This window comes from Gadus morhua, chromosome 23 (genome assembly GCF_902167405.1).
Source record: "Gadus morhua chromosome 23, gadMor3.0, whole genome shotgun sequence".
Taxonomy (NCBI): Eukaryota; Metazoa; Chordata; class Actinopteri; order Gadiformes; family Gadidae; genus Gadus; species Gadus morhua.
Window position 1 is genome coordinate 5,418,964 of NC_044070.1, and position 16,880 is coordinate 5,435,843.

At 44.6% G+C, this 16,880-nt stretch overlaps 1 protein-coding gene and 1 long non-coding RNA gene across 4 annotated transcripts in view; one reads left to right on the forward strand and one right to left on the reverse strand.

The window, feature by feature from the left end:
• LOC115537558 (uncharacterized) overlaps positions 1-16,880 on the reverse strand; it is a 25,444-nt gene continuing 8,564 nt past the window's right edge. Inside the window, exons 2-5 of one of the 2 annotated variants that reach the window (XR_003974829.1) lie at positions 14,118-14,287; positions 1,442-1,577; positions 1,160-1,362; positions 1-69 (exon numbers count right to left, since the gene is read on the reverse strand). This is a non-coding gene — a long non-coding RNA (uncharacterized LOC115537558). Of the gene's footprint in view, positions 70-1,159; positions 1,363-1,441; positions 1,578-14,117; positions 15,453-16,880 lie in introns of those variants that run through there. The other variant, XR_003974828.1, reaches the window with a different exon arrangement.
• Positions 10,285-16,880, forward strand: part of agtr1b (angiotensin II receptor, type 1b) — a 13,938-nt gene continuing 7,342 nt past the window's right edge. The window contains exon 1 of one of the 2 annotated variants that reach the window (XM_030349553.1): positions 10,285-10,302. The gene's annotated coding sequence lies outside the window, so the exon portion shown is untranslated. Of the gene's footprint in view, positions 10,303-15,582; positions 15,789-16,880 lie in introns of those variants that run through there. The other variant, XM_030349552.1, reaches the window with a different exon arrangement.

Consider the following 16,880-nt stretch of genomic DNA (forward strand, 5'->3'; position numbering starts at 1 on the left):
CCTTTAATAGCAACATTTGTAATCTCGCCGCAACATCCAAAGAAACGTGTCTTGGCTTTTCTGCAGAGGCTATCAAGGGGAAATAGCTGACATTAGAGGACTGAAGAACCTTACTAAACCTGAGCTTCAGCATCCCTGGAAACCACTGTCACAGGAGGCCGTTTACACAGACCATTTCCATTCAACTATTATGCGTAGACAGTGTTTATTTAACAAGGTGTTTGGTCTAAAGGGAAGTCCTTTCTGTCACTAGCACCAGCAGGCTAACTAACAGCGGTTAAAAGGCATTCAAACAAGCTTAACTGGCCTTGGGGTTTTCATTCTTTCAAGTAGAAATGGGTCTGACTCATTGAAAGAAGGTAATTGCTAGTGTTGTTCTGATCTAATTAAAGAAATTACGTGAGAAATAGCCTAATGAACACTACGTGTTGGTAAGACACGCAGTGTTCAGGAGTGAGAAAGATATCAGCAATCAGAAATGAGGGAGATAAGGTGTGGCGAGAGCGAGAGAAACAGAGAGACCAGGGAGAGACAGAGAGAGAAAAATGACGCAGAAGTGAGAAAGATATCAGCAAGAGAGAGAGAGAAGGAGAGAGCGAGAGCGAGAGCGAGAGCGAGAGAGAGAGAGAGAGAGAGAGCGAGAGCGAGAGAGAGAGAGAGAACCACAACAAGAGGTTCAACAAGAGGCAGATGCTCATGGGGGCTGATGCGCTGCCGTGTCTCATGGTGAAATCTATACGGCCCTTTCAACCCAATGAAAAATGAGAAGTGTGCGGTAACTCTGTTAGCGGCGGGCGGTGCGGCCAGGGGTAATAGAATAGGGACCAGGTTCGCAGGTCCCCCCGCCACACTCTGTGTTAGAGGCTGAGCTAACCTGATTTGAACCCCGCCTCCCCCGAGGGACCCACCCCTCCACCCGACTGATTGAATGAACCATGATGGACAGTTTACCAGCAGCCCATTAGCGCTGATGTCGCTCCTTTTAGTTCTTGCGTTGTTAATGTGTGTGTGCGTACCAGTAGCAAGGACTGGGTTATCTTGGGCCTTCGGTGGAGATACAGTGCGCTTGGGCCCTGGGGCGTGGCTGGGGTTATCGGCTCACAGAGTGGTTCTCCATTGCTTTTCCCCTCATGGGGATCACTTTCACTTTCCCACTTACCTCTGAAACAGCGTAAGCACTGCAGGTACACCCAAACGTCCGATAGCATAGCCATGGTCCTTTCACGTCCGTAATGTGTGAAGTACTGGGGTCAGCATGTGCCTTTCTATAGCTTCACTCAAACCACATGTTCTGACCATGGGACCGGTTTTGATGTTTGGCTTATGTCGACACACGTGGAGTCCATTCACGTGTGAAGATAACTTTATGTAAAAGACAAAGACCAAATAATGATTCATTGCCGAGGGGCACGTAACACACATTGCAGTAATCAATCATTACCATTGCAACTGCATGGGAGACAGTATGGATAACATCTTCCCTTTATCCAGTTCTTCAGTTGCGGGAATCTCGGTGTGTTGCACTGTTTTCCTTGGTTATAGTTCAGCAATACTTGTACCACATGGTACCAGCCATTCTGATGGTAAAATAAAGCACACAGCACATTAAATCATGCATTTTATGTTGAAACTCTGACTAAACTCGTAAATGAATGCCACGAGTTCAAAACACCCTCCCTCATGTACAGGTGAAAATGTGTTCATTATCAATCCTAAATAATTATGTCATCGACATGGTCATTTCAAGACATATTGAGACGGCTATTTTAACCAGTTCTATTTATAACAGTGATGAGATGTGTTGAGTGCGAGAGAGAGAGACAGAGAGAAACAGAGAGAGACAGAGAGAAACAGAGAGAGACAGAGAGTGAGAGAGAGGGAGAGAGACAGAGACAGAGAGTGAGAGAGGGATAGAGAGACAGAGAGAGACAGAGAGAAACAGAGAGAGAGAGAGAGAGAGAGAGAGAGAGAGAGAGAGAGGGGGAGAGAGACAGAGAGAGACAGAGAGAAACAGAGAGAGACAGAGAGTGAGAGAGAGAGACAGAGACAGAGACGGAGAGAGAGAGAAAGAAAAAGAGAGAGACAGACAGACAGACAGACAGACAGACAGAGAGAGCGAGAGAGACACAGAGAGACAGAAAGTAACAGAGAGAGACAGAGAGAGAGACAGACAGAGACAGAGAGAGAGACGTTGCTGTGTACCAGGTTCCAACAACATGTCTCCCTCGTTCCCTACTCCCATCTCGCTCGATCCTTTCACTCCTTCAAGATTAATTAAGAGCGTGAGACTAATCAATCTTCTACAGCAGAGAGGGAGAGGAGAAAAAATATTTACAAAGCTCCCCGGGGAGGGGTTTCATTAGGGTGTCCCACTCCTTGGGTCGCCATGGCAACGCGGTCCGAGGGGTGGTGTGAATCTTGACCCCTCGGAGTGCTGAGGCACGTCGCCTAGCATGTCAACATGCTAGGCACCATGACGCCCAAAGTGGAGGGATCTATGATGCAACATAAAGTAACTCCGAGACCAGATACACATAATAGCATCCCTTCTTCCACAACACTGTCCTCATTCCCTCTGAATCCCAACAACACAGGGCTTGCATAGGCAGTGAAATGTTGCAACATCATAAAAAATAACATTATGTTAACTGAGGTTCGACATAGATTCACAAAGCACAGCAAGACGTCGCATGGACCCCCCCCCCCCCCAACCCCCAGAGATCAAATCATCGAACCCATCCTGTCACCATAACCGGTTCAACTCTCCAGGGAATGGAACCAACACCTCATACGCCATCACAGGCCAATACGCTTCTTCTGTGTTTTTGGTTTAATGCTCCCTGTTTCTTGTTAATCTTCCTCACTTGGCTCCTGTTGATTGGCAGGGGAGACCCCTGCTGTGGTGTTATTTCCTTGAGGCATCACCCCCCCGTGTGCAGCCACTCCACGGGGGGCCACACTGACCCCCCTCCGCCCCTCAAACCCTCCCGCCGAGGGCCCCTTGGACAGTCTAGTGCCTCTGTGAGTGCCAGGGGTTAAGATACTGCTGGAGCATCTCTGTTCTCTCATATAAGAGTCTAATCTTTGAATTGATTAATTGAGGTTGTCAAATACTCACCACACCAAAGAGCAAACCTAAAAGGAGAAGCTCTGAAAACCCAAACTTTATAGACTGGGTTCATAGATTGGATTCATTTATTTAAATTGGTTGATGATTAATAATATTCTTTAAAGGATTTAGTGGTATCTAGAGGTGAGGTTGCAGATTCCAACCAACTGAATTTTTTCTTGTAGAAATATATCAGATATAAGATTGCATTGATAATATTAATTAAATCCTTATCACCCAGCATTGACTACAAATATGTCCAGGTCATTTTAAGCTACAAGCAAGTACATATTGCAACTTTAACCAAAATACCAGCGACCCCCTCACAATTCTAAATCTAATGGGAGATAATGTTGATTGCCATTTAAAAAGAAAAATGTTGATTGTTACTATCGCAAAGCCTATCATTCAAACAACACCAATATTGGACTTTCTATGGTTTGAATTAAGCCGCATGCAGCGAGTACTTTAAAGTCTTAGCCAAGGGGTCTCCCACATCTGTAAACAATCAAAATACTTTTGCTTCTATACGCTGTCATGTGAAACAAAACGTTGCTTTGTTTGCTTTGAACTGTACATTGGAATCCTTTCAGCCGAAGAAACAAACCCAAAATGGGCGTGCTTTGTTTTCGAGGTACTGTGTATTCTTGTCGTGTGACCTTGATGCCTTCCGCTCTGCACTCCTAAATCTCTGTTAGGGGGGTCAGCTGAATGCTAGGAAAGGGAATGTTTGGAACAAACCTACAGAGACCAATCACCAGCGGCACAGAGGGGGTTTCAATAATCCCTCCAAAGGAAGGAAGACCACCAAGGGGACGTATCCTTCCCCAAAGGAAAGACCACAAACATTTTTACAAACGTGTATAATTTGACCTGCCAATCGTGATTCATTACATGTTTTCAGTTTGAAAGCTCTAGCCTGGAGAGTGGAGAACCAGACTTCAGGGGTGTTGCTAACAAATATCGGCGCCCCGCAATTTGCAGCGAAGTGGGATTTGGGCTCGAGAGGGGGGGATGAGGGGAGAGGCTGGCCGCATATTGATGGGACCACAGAAGTGTGTAATTGACAGGGTTTTTATTTGACAATTAATTTGGCCTGATGCTTGAGGAGGGCTGGGGCGAGGGAAGAGCGCTGTGTTCCTAGCGCACCGCTGAGTCACGTTGCTTTAGTATCCAAAGGAGAACAGCAGGATAATAACTGGACCAGGAATGGGCGGGTTTATCACATGGGCTGACAGCGAGATGGCAATAACACCAGAATTAAACTTCTCCCTTTGGAGGTCATAGGCAGTGTGCGCCAACAACAAAATGTATTCCCGATTGGGTTCATTGTTTCTCTGTACCGAGGTTGTAAGCTAATAGCTCTCAATGGTCCCAATAGTTGTCTCTGAGAGACGTTCACGTTGTGGCACAAGGTGATATGAACAAATTCTCGGGGATCCCAGTGTAGTCTCGGCTTCGACTCCCAGCTGGACGCTTTTGGGTTCGATCCCTCAGAAAGAGGGCTACATCCATTATGTCCTCTATAGTGTCAGTATTAACTGGAGGCCCCCTAAACCATAAAATAGCAATGGCACATCTGCAAGATATCTACAGCTTCACTTGAGGCAGAGAAAGCATTCCCCAAGATGATTTCAATGTTAGGAAACTTACACCAGACAACAAGTATCACATTCTTCAACTCAGCTGGTTAACGACAATTGTAAACCATCTTTGACCTTTCTATCACATGATTTTCATCATATGAACACAAAATAATCAGAAAACCGTGTGAAGAACCGTGGTATAGTTAAAAGTGTATTTTTTAAACGCCAAAAGAACGATAACGTCCAATAATATACAAAACAAACCACACTTTTCCTGGCCATATTGGGTCATAAGGAAAAGAAGGTAAAAGGAATGGCAGATTCTAAAACAGTCAGCCTGGCCAAGGTTAGAGTTGAACACAGGTTCACTACACCACAACTGAAAAAATGTACAAGAAATCACAGCAGACGTCACTGTAGGTTAACGGCACAGAAGTTGGTCGGTTTGAATGTAGCAGGAATCTGCTGTAAAGTCGTAAGAGTCAAGTAGGGACACGATGTAGCATGGATCCTGTTATTTAACTTAAACCAAACACTACATTCCACAGTTAGAGGCCGTATGTCAATATTGTCTTCTTCAGGGTTACTTTGATTTGATTTGGGAGAAATGTACACCTTCAATTAATCTGTAAAAGGTAGACCGCCATTACAGATGATGAGGGACTGCACTTAGTAGGGGTCACGCTAATAACCAATGATTAAGAAGGCACAAACAAACATCAGCAGAAAATGCTTAAAGTGCTAATGTTTCGGAACTCCTTTGTTCCCATGACAACAATCCAATGTTTTTGCCGAAAAACAATGAATCGTAGTTTTATATAAGATGGTGATTCTTATTAGTCTTGGATGGAGCCGGTTGCAGTTGGTTCCATTCAAGTTGTAATCAGTGCTTGTCGGTCGGTGTACCGCCTCTCTCCAACAGGGGATTGTGTGTTGTGTAATTCCACAGTGTGTTGAATAACCTTTAATAAACAAAGCATGTTTCCCATCCACATTGTGGTATTAGCTCAGATTCAATTCAGCAGTTCCTTGCAATTCTTCTGGGTGAAAAGGACTGATGTACTGATTTCTTCAAGTTCTTTGATCGCAATGAACATTATCAATGCACTCATTTAGTATTATATTTATCCTGCCCTCGAAACAACATGTTATCTAAATTATGATGATTGATGGTGATAATTTTGTCAACATGCATATAAACACACATTTATAAATAGCTGTGAGTGCAGATTAAAATCCCACTGAATCTCTCTGCAAAACACATTTATCGGTGAGCAACATGATCCTCATCTTGCATCCGGCGAGAGGAGGATGGGGCAAAGCAGCAGCGACGCAACTTCTCGTTGGTTCTGAATGCCGATCAGTCGTTCTGAATTAACGGAATGGAACAGGACAAGATGACGGCCGTGCCAGTCGCCATCTTGTCCTACTACCAATACAACCAAATCCATTAATTCAGAACGACTGACCAGCATTCAGGACCAACAAGACCTTGTGTTGCTGCTGTTTTGCCCCATCCTCCTAAACCAACGACTGAGTTCCCCCCCCCCCCCCTGAGATATTGACCCAGCTGACTTCAAACCAACAAGACCTGGCCTTGCTATAAATGAGGCCGCAAGAAGAGCGATGCAACACTGCATGTTGCATCGTCCTGGAGTAGCAAAATAGTACCATGCAATAGGTACAGTTGATGGAATGGGATTGTAAAATGCCAGTGATGTAGCGCTCAGAGGTGACAGGGCAGGGGAGCTGCCCTCTGAGGGGCTGAGCATGTTTAATGTGTCAGAGAAGGGGCCGCGGATGTGGAGAGGCGCTCGTCTTTCAATGCAGTTCAGATAAGGACAGTCTGGTTAGGATAAGAAGCAGGCTTCTTGTAAACCAGTGCCTGCGCGCTTATTTCTATGCTTTAACGCATACAGTCTCACGCATGCACACAAACACACGCTCCCCCACACACTCATGTACACACACACACTCATCTACACACACATGCTCAGGTATATACACTTGCTCACGCATACAAACAACGCCATTCACAGACATGTGTTCAATACATACAATCTGTATGATGAGTTGTTGGAGGCTGGAATTCTATCCATTAGGCAGACACCTGAGTAAATGAAACCTAGAACCACACGCACACACAAGCACACACAAACACAAAAACACACCTTTCGACGTCACCAAATTGAGCTGTGCAATCAGGAATGGGACAGCACGAATGAGATTGCAAATTTGACCCGACTCCCTCCCCCCTAAACACACACACACACACACACACACACACACACACACACACACACACACACACACACACACACACACACACACACACACACACACACACACACACACACACACACACACACACACACACGCGTAAGTTAATGTGAGGTTAGGGCGCTGCGTCTGTCACCCGATAAATGGGCCTCGGAAAGGCACGACGCTTCCGTTTCATCTAAAGCCAAATTTATTTGTTCACTTTCACACACTTAGTGTCTGAGACATAGGCGTCAACATGATGAATCCATTTAATAAGAGGAATTAAACCCTGTAGTCGACAAAACAAATAAAAAAACTCTGAGGCCGCCAACCCCTTCTAACTCTCCGATCGTCTGAAGAGCAAAGCAGGTTTCCATGAACTAGCAGAACACGTTTTACACAAAGAGAGGTTTACACAATGTTTACACAAACAGATAGGACCAACACAACCAGGAAAAACAGATAGGATCGTGCACATTTTCCAGGAGGTCCTGGCCAATGTATGTGTGTGTGCGTGCACTGTGTGTCTCCGATAAAATCAAATATCAAAAGTATTCACGTGGGAGGTTAACATCAGTGTACAAGAAGGCAGAAAGGCCTGGGTCCGGTATCTAAGAAATGTGTTATAGACAAATCTTATTAAACAAACAGGAAGCCATCGGGAAGGCCTGCACCAGGCCTTCCCGATGGCTTCCTGTTTGTCTAATAGATTTGTCGTCTCCAACATGTCCTTTTCGTGTGTGATTAACTGAGCCCTGTGGCTACATGGTTTTTTATGACCTCAGGTCGACCGAGGGAGAGGTCAACGGTTTCCGTGACGTTGAGCTGGATTTAAACCCTTTGGTGAACACCAGGATGTGTGCAGGTCTCAACTCCCCTCTCGGTGGGCATGTAAATCTCTTACAGTTACAGTTTAATCACTCGTAGCTCCAGATATTCGCTGGGAGCACACAACTTTTAATGTGAAACACATGAATACCCTTCTCTCTCTTGCTTTCTATCTTCATGCTCCTGCGGGCATTGCTCTTTCCTAGTCATACACAACCACACACGTACAGACACACATAGAAAGAAACAAGGTGGCACTCTCACTGTGACACCCACACACAAACATACACACACAGAAACATGGTGGAACTCTCACTGGGATACACATACTCACACAAACACACGCACACAAAAAAGGTGGAACTCTCACTGTGACACATTCACACAGACACATAAACACACACAAACGAGGTGGAACTCTCACTGTGACACTTTCACTCACACACACTGGCACACAAATACACACACACACACACACACACACACACACACACACACTCATACATACAACAACAAACATGCGGGTGAACTACGTTGAAACGTACACCTGCACACACACCAGCGCACCCACACAATCACGCACACATAAACAAGCACACACAAACAAACACACATACACTTCTACCCAGAGCCTAGCTAACAGGGTTAACACATTCACTTGTTTGATATAAACACACAAACACACACACACTCCCACACCCACCTAAACACAAAGACACACATCCAGAACCTAACTTACAGGATAAATTCATTCAGTTTGAGGAAAGATGTAAATATTTTCCTGGCCTTGGCTACCCCAGTGAGATGGCTCCAAGGTTGTCCTTGACACCTCAGTACGCAGGCAAAACAAACGCCTTCTCTCAGCCACAATCGACCCATCGCAAGTACGATGGGGGGGTCCTGAAGCCCTCTGCAGCGGAGGAGTCATTAAGGATGTTCACAAACAACAAAAGACAGGATGGTATGCTGTTGACTTCTTCAGGCGCTACGCTCATTCAACAGATATATTGTTTACCTATTCACTAAAGTACAACCCAAGTCCTTATTGCTATTAAAGGGATACTTCTCCGATTCAGAACCGGCGTTCTACCATTATAAAATTGCTATTGTAATAAATAGGGTTAGGGTTAGGGTTAGGGCTAACCCTAACCAAGGCTCCCCTTGGCCCAGCTTTCCTGATCTAATTTTCTCCTGAAATGACGTCAAATGACGCGTTTGACGTCCAACTTTGCTTGCCTGCTAGAAGGGCCGAGGACTACAAACCACTGGTTCCGCACACCAATAAGGAATGAGGGGAGGCGGGAGCTCGCACACGAGATGTAAACACAGCCAAAGTACATTTTGAAAATGTATTGTTGGATTCTGACATTCAGGGCTATTTGTACGAGCCAGAATACAGCCAGGAAGAATTGACACAAATAGAGAAGGAGGCTGCTGCGGCTGCAGCTGAGCAAGCCTTGCCTGTTGCCGAGGACGAGGAGACAGAGCGCGCCGGTTTGCTCTGTTCGCCTATAGAGACTAACACAGAGTCCCTGTGCTGCAGCGAGTTTCAGCGATGCCAGTTTCTTCTAGAATAAATGGCTGAATCTGGCGAGGACGGGGCCATGTGTGTAACCTCTCACCCAGGCTTTATGCCTCATCTGAACAGTAGGGTATTGGATACATATTTACGGACCCTGAAAGTGAACTGGAAATGCCAGCCAAAGCCCGCCGGGAGGAACAGAGGTCTGAGCATAGAGAAAGTGTTAGTTTTTTTACTAACACATTGGCTACAATAGTTTTGAGTCCCAGGGAATGTGAAAATGTAGTTATCCGAAAGTAGCCAATCGTATTTGCAGAGCATAGGCTACGTTACGTTAGCTTGAAGTCTGTGTAATGCTATATAGGTTACTCAAGGCATAATTAATCTTGCTTTGCTAATGTTGTTCTCTTTCTTTCTTAGACAGTATCGGCTTCCTGTGTTGTCCAGCCCATCAGAGCTATTTACCCAGCACAAGATGGGCAGTACCATGGCTACCAGGAGACAGTAGATGCTCAAGATGAGCTGAGACTATGTTGACTCTAGCAAACGCACCCTACACGTTTTAATTTTGTAAATAGTTCATATTTTTTCATGAATAAAACTTCTAATTCATGTTGGTTGTTGTGATTTGTTTACTAACCCAAGTGCTGTTATACTAAAGAAGACCTGCTGCATAAGATAAACCATTATTTCAGCTGGGGAGAAAAGGTTGAATACAAATTGATATGCTGAGCTCCTGTAATTAGCAAATGTTTTTATGCTGTACAGTCATATACAAATGATGCGTTTGAAAAAACGAGAGCAGAAGTCTAAACTAGTCAATGTAATACAGGGATATGTTAACAAAGTTTGCTCGCGCTACCACTCGCGCTAGGACCAGGGGTCCTTCCCCCTCCAAACGGAAACAGGCGGGCGGTGCAGCGAGCACAATGCACCGCGGTATGTGGAGGATTTCTTACTTTTGAGCCAGAAAGACACTTTCTGCCTTTTCTCAGGTTAGGATGAACCGATTTTAATTTTCTTTGCACATTTATAATACATATAGTTATATACTTCATATAACCTTCATATCTCCACTGGTGAAGAATCCCTTTAAACGATGTCTGCATTTGAATCCAGAATATGTTGGCAACGGCAGAATATTTTGGTGTTGGTATTGTGATTACTATTGGTAGTCCGTTTGTAGTGCGAGCAGTATTGACCAATCATGTTTCAGTTTGCTTTAGTTGCATGCAAGTAAATAGTCAGTTTGGAGGGCAACAATCTCAGAACCCATCGGTTATCATCTGACTACGATTCAGCTTTTTATAAGCTGTGATACAAATGTATAGATATTAGCCAAAATGTTGTCTGGACCTGAAACACCTTCAGAAGATATTTAAAATAATGACCAGCACACAGAGAAGGAAGTCGTGGCCTGAATATACATTATCCAGCTACACAGGATAGGAATATTGCCCGGTTTCCTCTGAGTTAAACAGATACAGATGATAGCAAATGAGTTACAAGATTGCACAATTCAGAATCGAGTTAACTTCGTAACTCCCTCTACAACTGAAAAGTTTTGTGACGGCATTGAAAGTGCTATCAAGCCGGGGACTGCAAGCGATGATCATAACACATTTTAAAGATCAATAATAATTTCATCACTAATTGTTTGCATCTCATTGTTGTTTAACCTTAGACTGTTTATGACGTGGGATTTGGGAAGCTTTGATTACGGCCGGGTTTCTTCAGTATAGAGAGGCAGATGGAGGCACAGGATGGAGAGAAGTGGGCCAAGCATCAAACGTTGGCCTCCACAATAGACCAAAACAACTTTGATTTAGCGTCTGTCACCCATTGGTTTACAAATGTTATGAAGCCGTATTTTTCACATTAAGAGCACCGCCGTTGTTTGAGATATTTTTAAAAGGCAGTGGAAGTTATGCATATTTGTAACATTCAGGGTGGTCATTGAATGGCCATCGATGCATTAGTCCATATCCAAAACTCATTATTATTTAATCTTTAATACATTTCAATGAAATAAAACCGTCCAGAGGAGACCTCTCAAAATATAAAACATGGAGATGAACCAGCTACTGGGTTCGCTTTGTATAAAAAAAATGAACTCCAATTCACTTAGAATGGATAGAGTGTCGATAGTCACTTCTACCAGGGCTTCACGACCAGGTGGTCAAGGCTGCCGCTGTCAACACCTTTGGCGATTGGTGTTCTGGTGTTGATTTACAGTTTTCTTATGGATATCAGAAAACTTTATGTGTCAGAGAGGTGTGACTTTGAACTGGGATTGTCCAGAGCCAGTGGTGATGAGAGCACATTTCAAGACAGGTGAGGGGGATGGGAGTCATGGAGTCAAATGCAAAAATAGAAGTACAGGACAAAATAGAAGTACACAAATGTCAATAGTGTATTTCTCTAACCAACTCTGGTTGGTTAGAGTGTGGTGGGGGATGCCAAAACAAGCAGGACTGGGGGAGCCGGCTGACAGTATTTATAGATTGTCTCTTTTAAATTATCTGCTTCGCTCAGTCTTTTGTCGGGTTTCAGTAAGACAGTGAAATTCCATCAAGGAATTAATAGACGAAGATACTTGTGTGTTAACCAGAGAGAAGGATGTGGGGTTGCTTTCTGACTTGTTGAAGGGACTTGGCTAGGGCTTTGGTGTTGTTTGTTGTGATCACAGAATGAGGAAGTGAGCGCGCAATGCCGCCGGAGAAATTGGATGGGAGTTCGCCATGGAAGATTTGTAAATAAACTTTTCGGGGTGTTTTGGTTTCTTTGCAAGCCGGAGATTAGATTACATTAGAATGCCAGAACATGTTTCCCACTCCCCAGCATGCTTCTGAACAACACAACATCGGCTCTCGCTCCTGCCTGCCGGCATGACTCGGTCAAATGCAGCACCAAACCAAATCGCTTTACTCCTACATTGGTCCTGCACTAATGTCCTGTATTACAGAGATATAACTCATATTATGGATCCTATGATCTCAGTCCTAATGCCTTTAATAAATACTATAACTTTATTGAAATACTTTAACCAGCTTAGATATACCTCACAATTAAATACATTATTCAAATGGCTATTACTCAAATTAGTCAACAAACTCATAATGAATGAAGATTGGTTAAAATTAGAGCTGTCAGTTAAACGCGTTATTAACGGCGTTAACGCAAACCAAATTTAACGGCGTTAAGTTAAAATATAAGTAACACAACAACGTAATTGATGTTTTTGGATATTGAATGACAAGCATTGGCAGTATTTTAATCGCTAAGACAGCGGGAAGTGACGCAGTGGGGCCCGCTGTCAGTCACTGGTCTACAGTAAACTCACGGTCATCCAATCTAACACGGTGTTGCCTTTCATTGCCAGGTGGCCATGACCACAGTTTGACATTTTCAGGTTCTGCTTTCTTCAACGGCTGCATCTCCTCCCTGCAGCAGCCCACCACGTGTGCATTGGTAATTACCTCCAGTAAGTCAACAATTCATTCTACTGGGGTTGAACGGAGAACAACACGCCTAATCGTGTTCAGAGTAATTTGATTAGCGGACAGCAATCCCACTCTGGCATCCTCCAGGGGGTAACAACACCAAGGTCCAGCCACTTCCTGTTGGTCGAGGCCTTTACTCACAGCTTTAACACGGTCACAGTGGTTAAAAGTGTAGAAAGTTGTTTAAGTGCCACAGCTTCTCCTTTTTAGTGGCTGCATTAGTAGAACTAATCAAACAAAAAAACTAACTGCCAATTTCGGTTTGGCAATCTGTAGCTACCTATAGAAGGATATTCATATTTATCTACCAAGTGAACCATCCAAATCTCCATGTTAAATCTCAATCCATCTGTTGCTGTCCCGCCTAGACAATAGTAAATCACTGCTGTGTAATGGAGTACTGTAATAATATCCTGTGCCCAGTCGCTCTGACATATTTGTTTTTGTTTGCGATATGTCGAAGATGCACAGCCCTGATATTAACTGCCCTGGTTTTCACTTCCATAAGCGCTCCCCGGGATGAGATGATTAGCGTGGTTAACTCCTAATAAAGTTAAGACCCAGTACAGCTTTTGGTTGATACCAAAGTGCAGGTGATGGTGCCTGTGACAGGATGTGCCATCTCTCTGAAGTGATAAGGTTTTTGTTGTTTTTGTCCCTAATGGATTGATCCTTATCATCCAAGGAGAGTTGAGGATTTAATGGCAGACGATCATAGTGCGCAGAGGTGTAAATGGCCCTGTTGCTGTGTGTCACAACTTGATATGCTGACGCTCTCCACTCCTTCCCTCTATCCCTCTCTCCATCTTGCCCCCTCCCTCTCACTCATTGTCTCTCTCACTCCGTGTGTTTCTCATTCTCTGTCTCTCCCTCTTTCTGTCCCTGTCTTTCACTCTCTCTTATGTTCTACCACTGTCTAACCTTCTGTTTTCCTGTTTTCTCTCTCCCTCTCTCTCTTTTCAATATTTCTCATTATCTTCTCTGTATCACACACGCACTCTTTTTGCACTCTCTTCCACTGTCTCTCGTGTTCTCTCTCTCTCACGGGTTCCCTCTCTGTTTGCCTTTCATTTCCTATCACTCTCTATTACTTCTTCATCTACTTTCTAAACTTTCCTGTATAGAAAGAAAAAAGGATAAATACGAGAAGCAACGGCAAGCCAAACGATCCAACATTGTTAGGAAACTAAACGCTCCTGAAAGAAACTAGTTGCTACTTTGAACTTACTTGACCCCTTGATAAGAAGCTCGAGACTTGCCTAATGCCATGACCTCGGAGCTAAGATCACAGGGCGGGAGACGAATACCTGTGAGGCTTGTACCGTCGGCGGGTGTGGCCAAATGATTTAGCCGGAGATGGGTGGGGTTAGGGGGGTGACAACCAATGCTGCCTCATCCGTCAATGTCCATCTCTGTTGGCGCAGGACATCTAGGCGAGGGTTGGAGGTAAGTAGGTCACCGTATCGGCACCTGTCACCTAGCGGGGAGACAAAGGGGGCCATTGAGAGACAAAGAGCTCCTCAGACTCCAGCGGTGACCGATGATTGTTTGCCGATGCTAATTATAGACACTTTTCCACAACAGTTTGGTTCTTAAGCCTCCAGTGATAGACGCATCGTATTTAGCTCCAATTTAGTCCATAAATCAAATGTATTTTTTACTCTTCAGGGATTTCACATTCCCCACCTGTTCCCCACCGATGAGTGATGCAGCGCTGTTTAAAGACAACTTAATGTAGTCGGAACTAGGAGATTGTGGTGGATGGATGCTCCCACCAGTATTGTCATGCATGTTAGGTGTCAAGTGATTGTTCTGTCGCACACGTATACATAGTACATAAATGTGTATATGTGAGGGGAGTGCGCACGCAGACACACACACACTTTCACAGCATCAAGATGGGAGTGACAGCTGGGTGACAATGGAAAACTCGCCTATGCTTAGAAAGCTCGGCAATGCAGGGTGTCCATCGGTAATCCAACTCCAAGACCCTGATCCCCCACCCACCCCCTCGCCTGTCCTGCCCCCCGACATACACAAACGGACACAGAACTTTCACACCCTGGGTCAGGTGGCTATCAATGTTGTGAATGTTGAAGACAGGTCGAACAGAACCACTGGACAGACTGTACTGTTGTGAGATTTGTGGGTGTTTTTCTGTTTGTATGTGTGCGCTTGGTTTGTGTTAGTGTTTTCATAACACTTTTAATGATGGAATGGACGCTGCAGATTGTGTAAGAGAGAGAGAGAGAGAGAGAGAGAGAGAGAGAGAGAGAGAAGAGAGAGAGAGAGAGAGAGAGAGAGAGAGAGAGAGAGAGAGAGAGAGAGAGAGAGAGAGAGAGAGAACGGAGAAGGGGACAAATTGTGCAATAGCATCTGTGTTTTTATATTTGTGATTAAGCACAATAAAGTAAAGTATGTGTGCCCGTCTGTGAGAGAGACTCTGTGGGTCTGCATATGTTCCAACTAATCGTTGAGCTGACACCTGAAAACAAGCCAAACATTTAAAGTGCTCCAATATTGTGTCTCTGAGTGTGTAAAAAAAAGAGAGAGAGAGAGCAAAAGAGAGAGTGGTTGTGTGTGTGGTGTGTGTGTGTGTGTGTGTGTGTGTGTGTGTGTGTGTGTGTGTGTGTGTGTGTGTGTGTGTGTTTCTTTGCAAGTCTGTAAAAGAGAGAGAAAACTAGAGGGAGAAAGAGAGCACAAGAGAGGGGGAGTGTGTGTGTGTGTGTGTGTGTGTGTGTGTGTGTGTGTGTGTGTGTGTGTGTGGTGTGTGTGTGTGTGTGTGTGTGTGTGTGTGCATGTAGTGAGTGAGCAAGTGCATGGCTTGTGTGTCAACCAGTGTTCCTGCTTGTCTGGCTCCTCAAGTTAAGTTGACTCAGAGTCAGTCCCAGGCTCAGCGAGCCGGTCTCCCACTCTATCTCTCTGCCTATCTCCCTCTATCACCAGCATCAACAGCCCTCCGATCTCAGCCACTGCAGGTAGGAACTTATTTTACCAGTTAATCCACAGCCTCTTATTTTGCTTGTTTTTTTTTAATTTGTTGAAGGTTGCGTTTACTTTCACTGGGTTAGGGTCAATGAAGCGGACCGGAGAAGCGATGATGGAGGTGGACTGAATTGAAATACGTTTAAAAGGTTTTGCCGTGGTAACCGAAGCCATCTAGCAGTCCCGTAGATTGCGTTAAAAGCTTGTTTTTCTTTTGGTGTCACACATTATATTTAAGCGTATCTCTGAAATCTTTCTGTTCATTGACTAATGTATTAATTCTATGAATTTGACTATTATCAACGGTTGACGCTTTTATTCCTCTCACATTTATATCAACCAAGCTTTTTTCAAGCAGCATTCTTTGCGTCACCTGTTGCTTCGGTGAGAGTCACCATTGTGAGTGTACACAGAGAGGGGAAGAGAGAGGGACAGTGAAGAGTAGACGACCAAACAGTGGGGACCAGCCGGAGCTATTCTCTCATCCCCCCATTCACCCACGGAGCCCCCCCCCCCCCCCCCCCCTCGAAGCGGAGGAAAGGCTGGGACAACTTCCTGAAAAACATTGTCCCTCTCTGTGTGGAAGAAGTGATTTCCTAGATGGGGGTGAGAGAAAGAATGGGAAAACTGTATATAGAATAGCAAGGGATTAGGGAGGGAAGAGGAAGCTTATGAAGAAAGCGATAAGTAAGTGTGGGTTGGAATTACAAATGTTCCGGAATATACATTTATTGGGCTGCATGACACTGAAGACAATGGGGCCGAAGAAGTGAGAAGAAATCCTGGATAGCGACTTGAACTCTAAAGGTTCTTGTGTTGTTAAGTGTTAAGATTTGCTCAAAAAATGTCAAACATTATATCATCACACACTTTCATTTGGACTTTGGAGTGCGTCGGGACATTGGTTCATTCGCAAATGTCCCTGTGGAAACGGCACAGCGAGTGGGAACAAGGTACCAGCGACACAGCACGGTGAAGGGAAGTACTGGGGGTTTCACTTTGCATAAACAGTGCAGGAAGTGATGGCATGGACTGCATGGACGGGTCAAACGTCACATAAACAGCAGTAGGCAGACGAGGTTTCT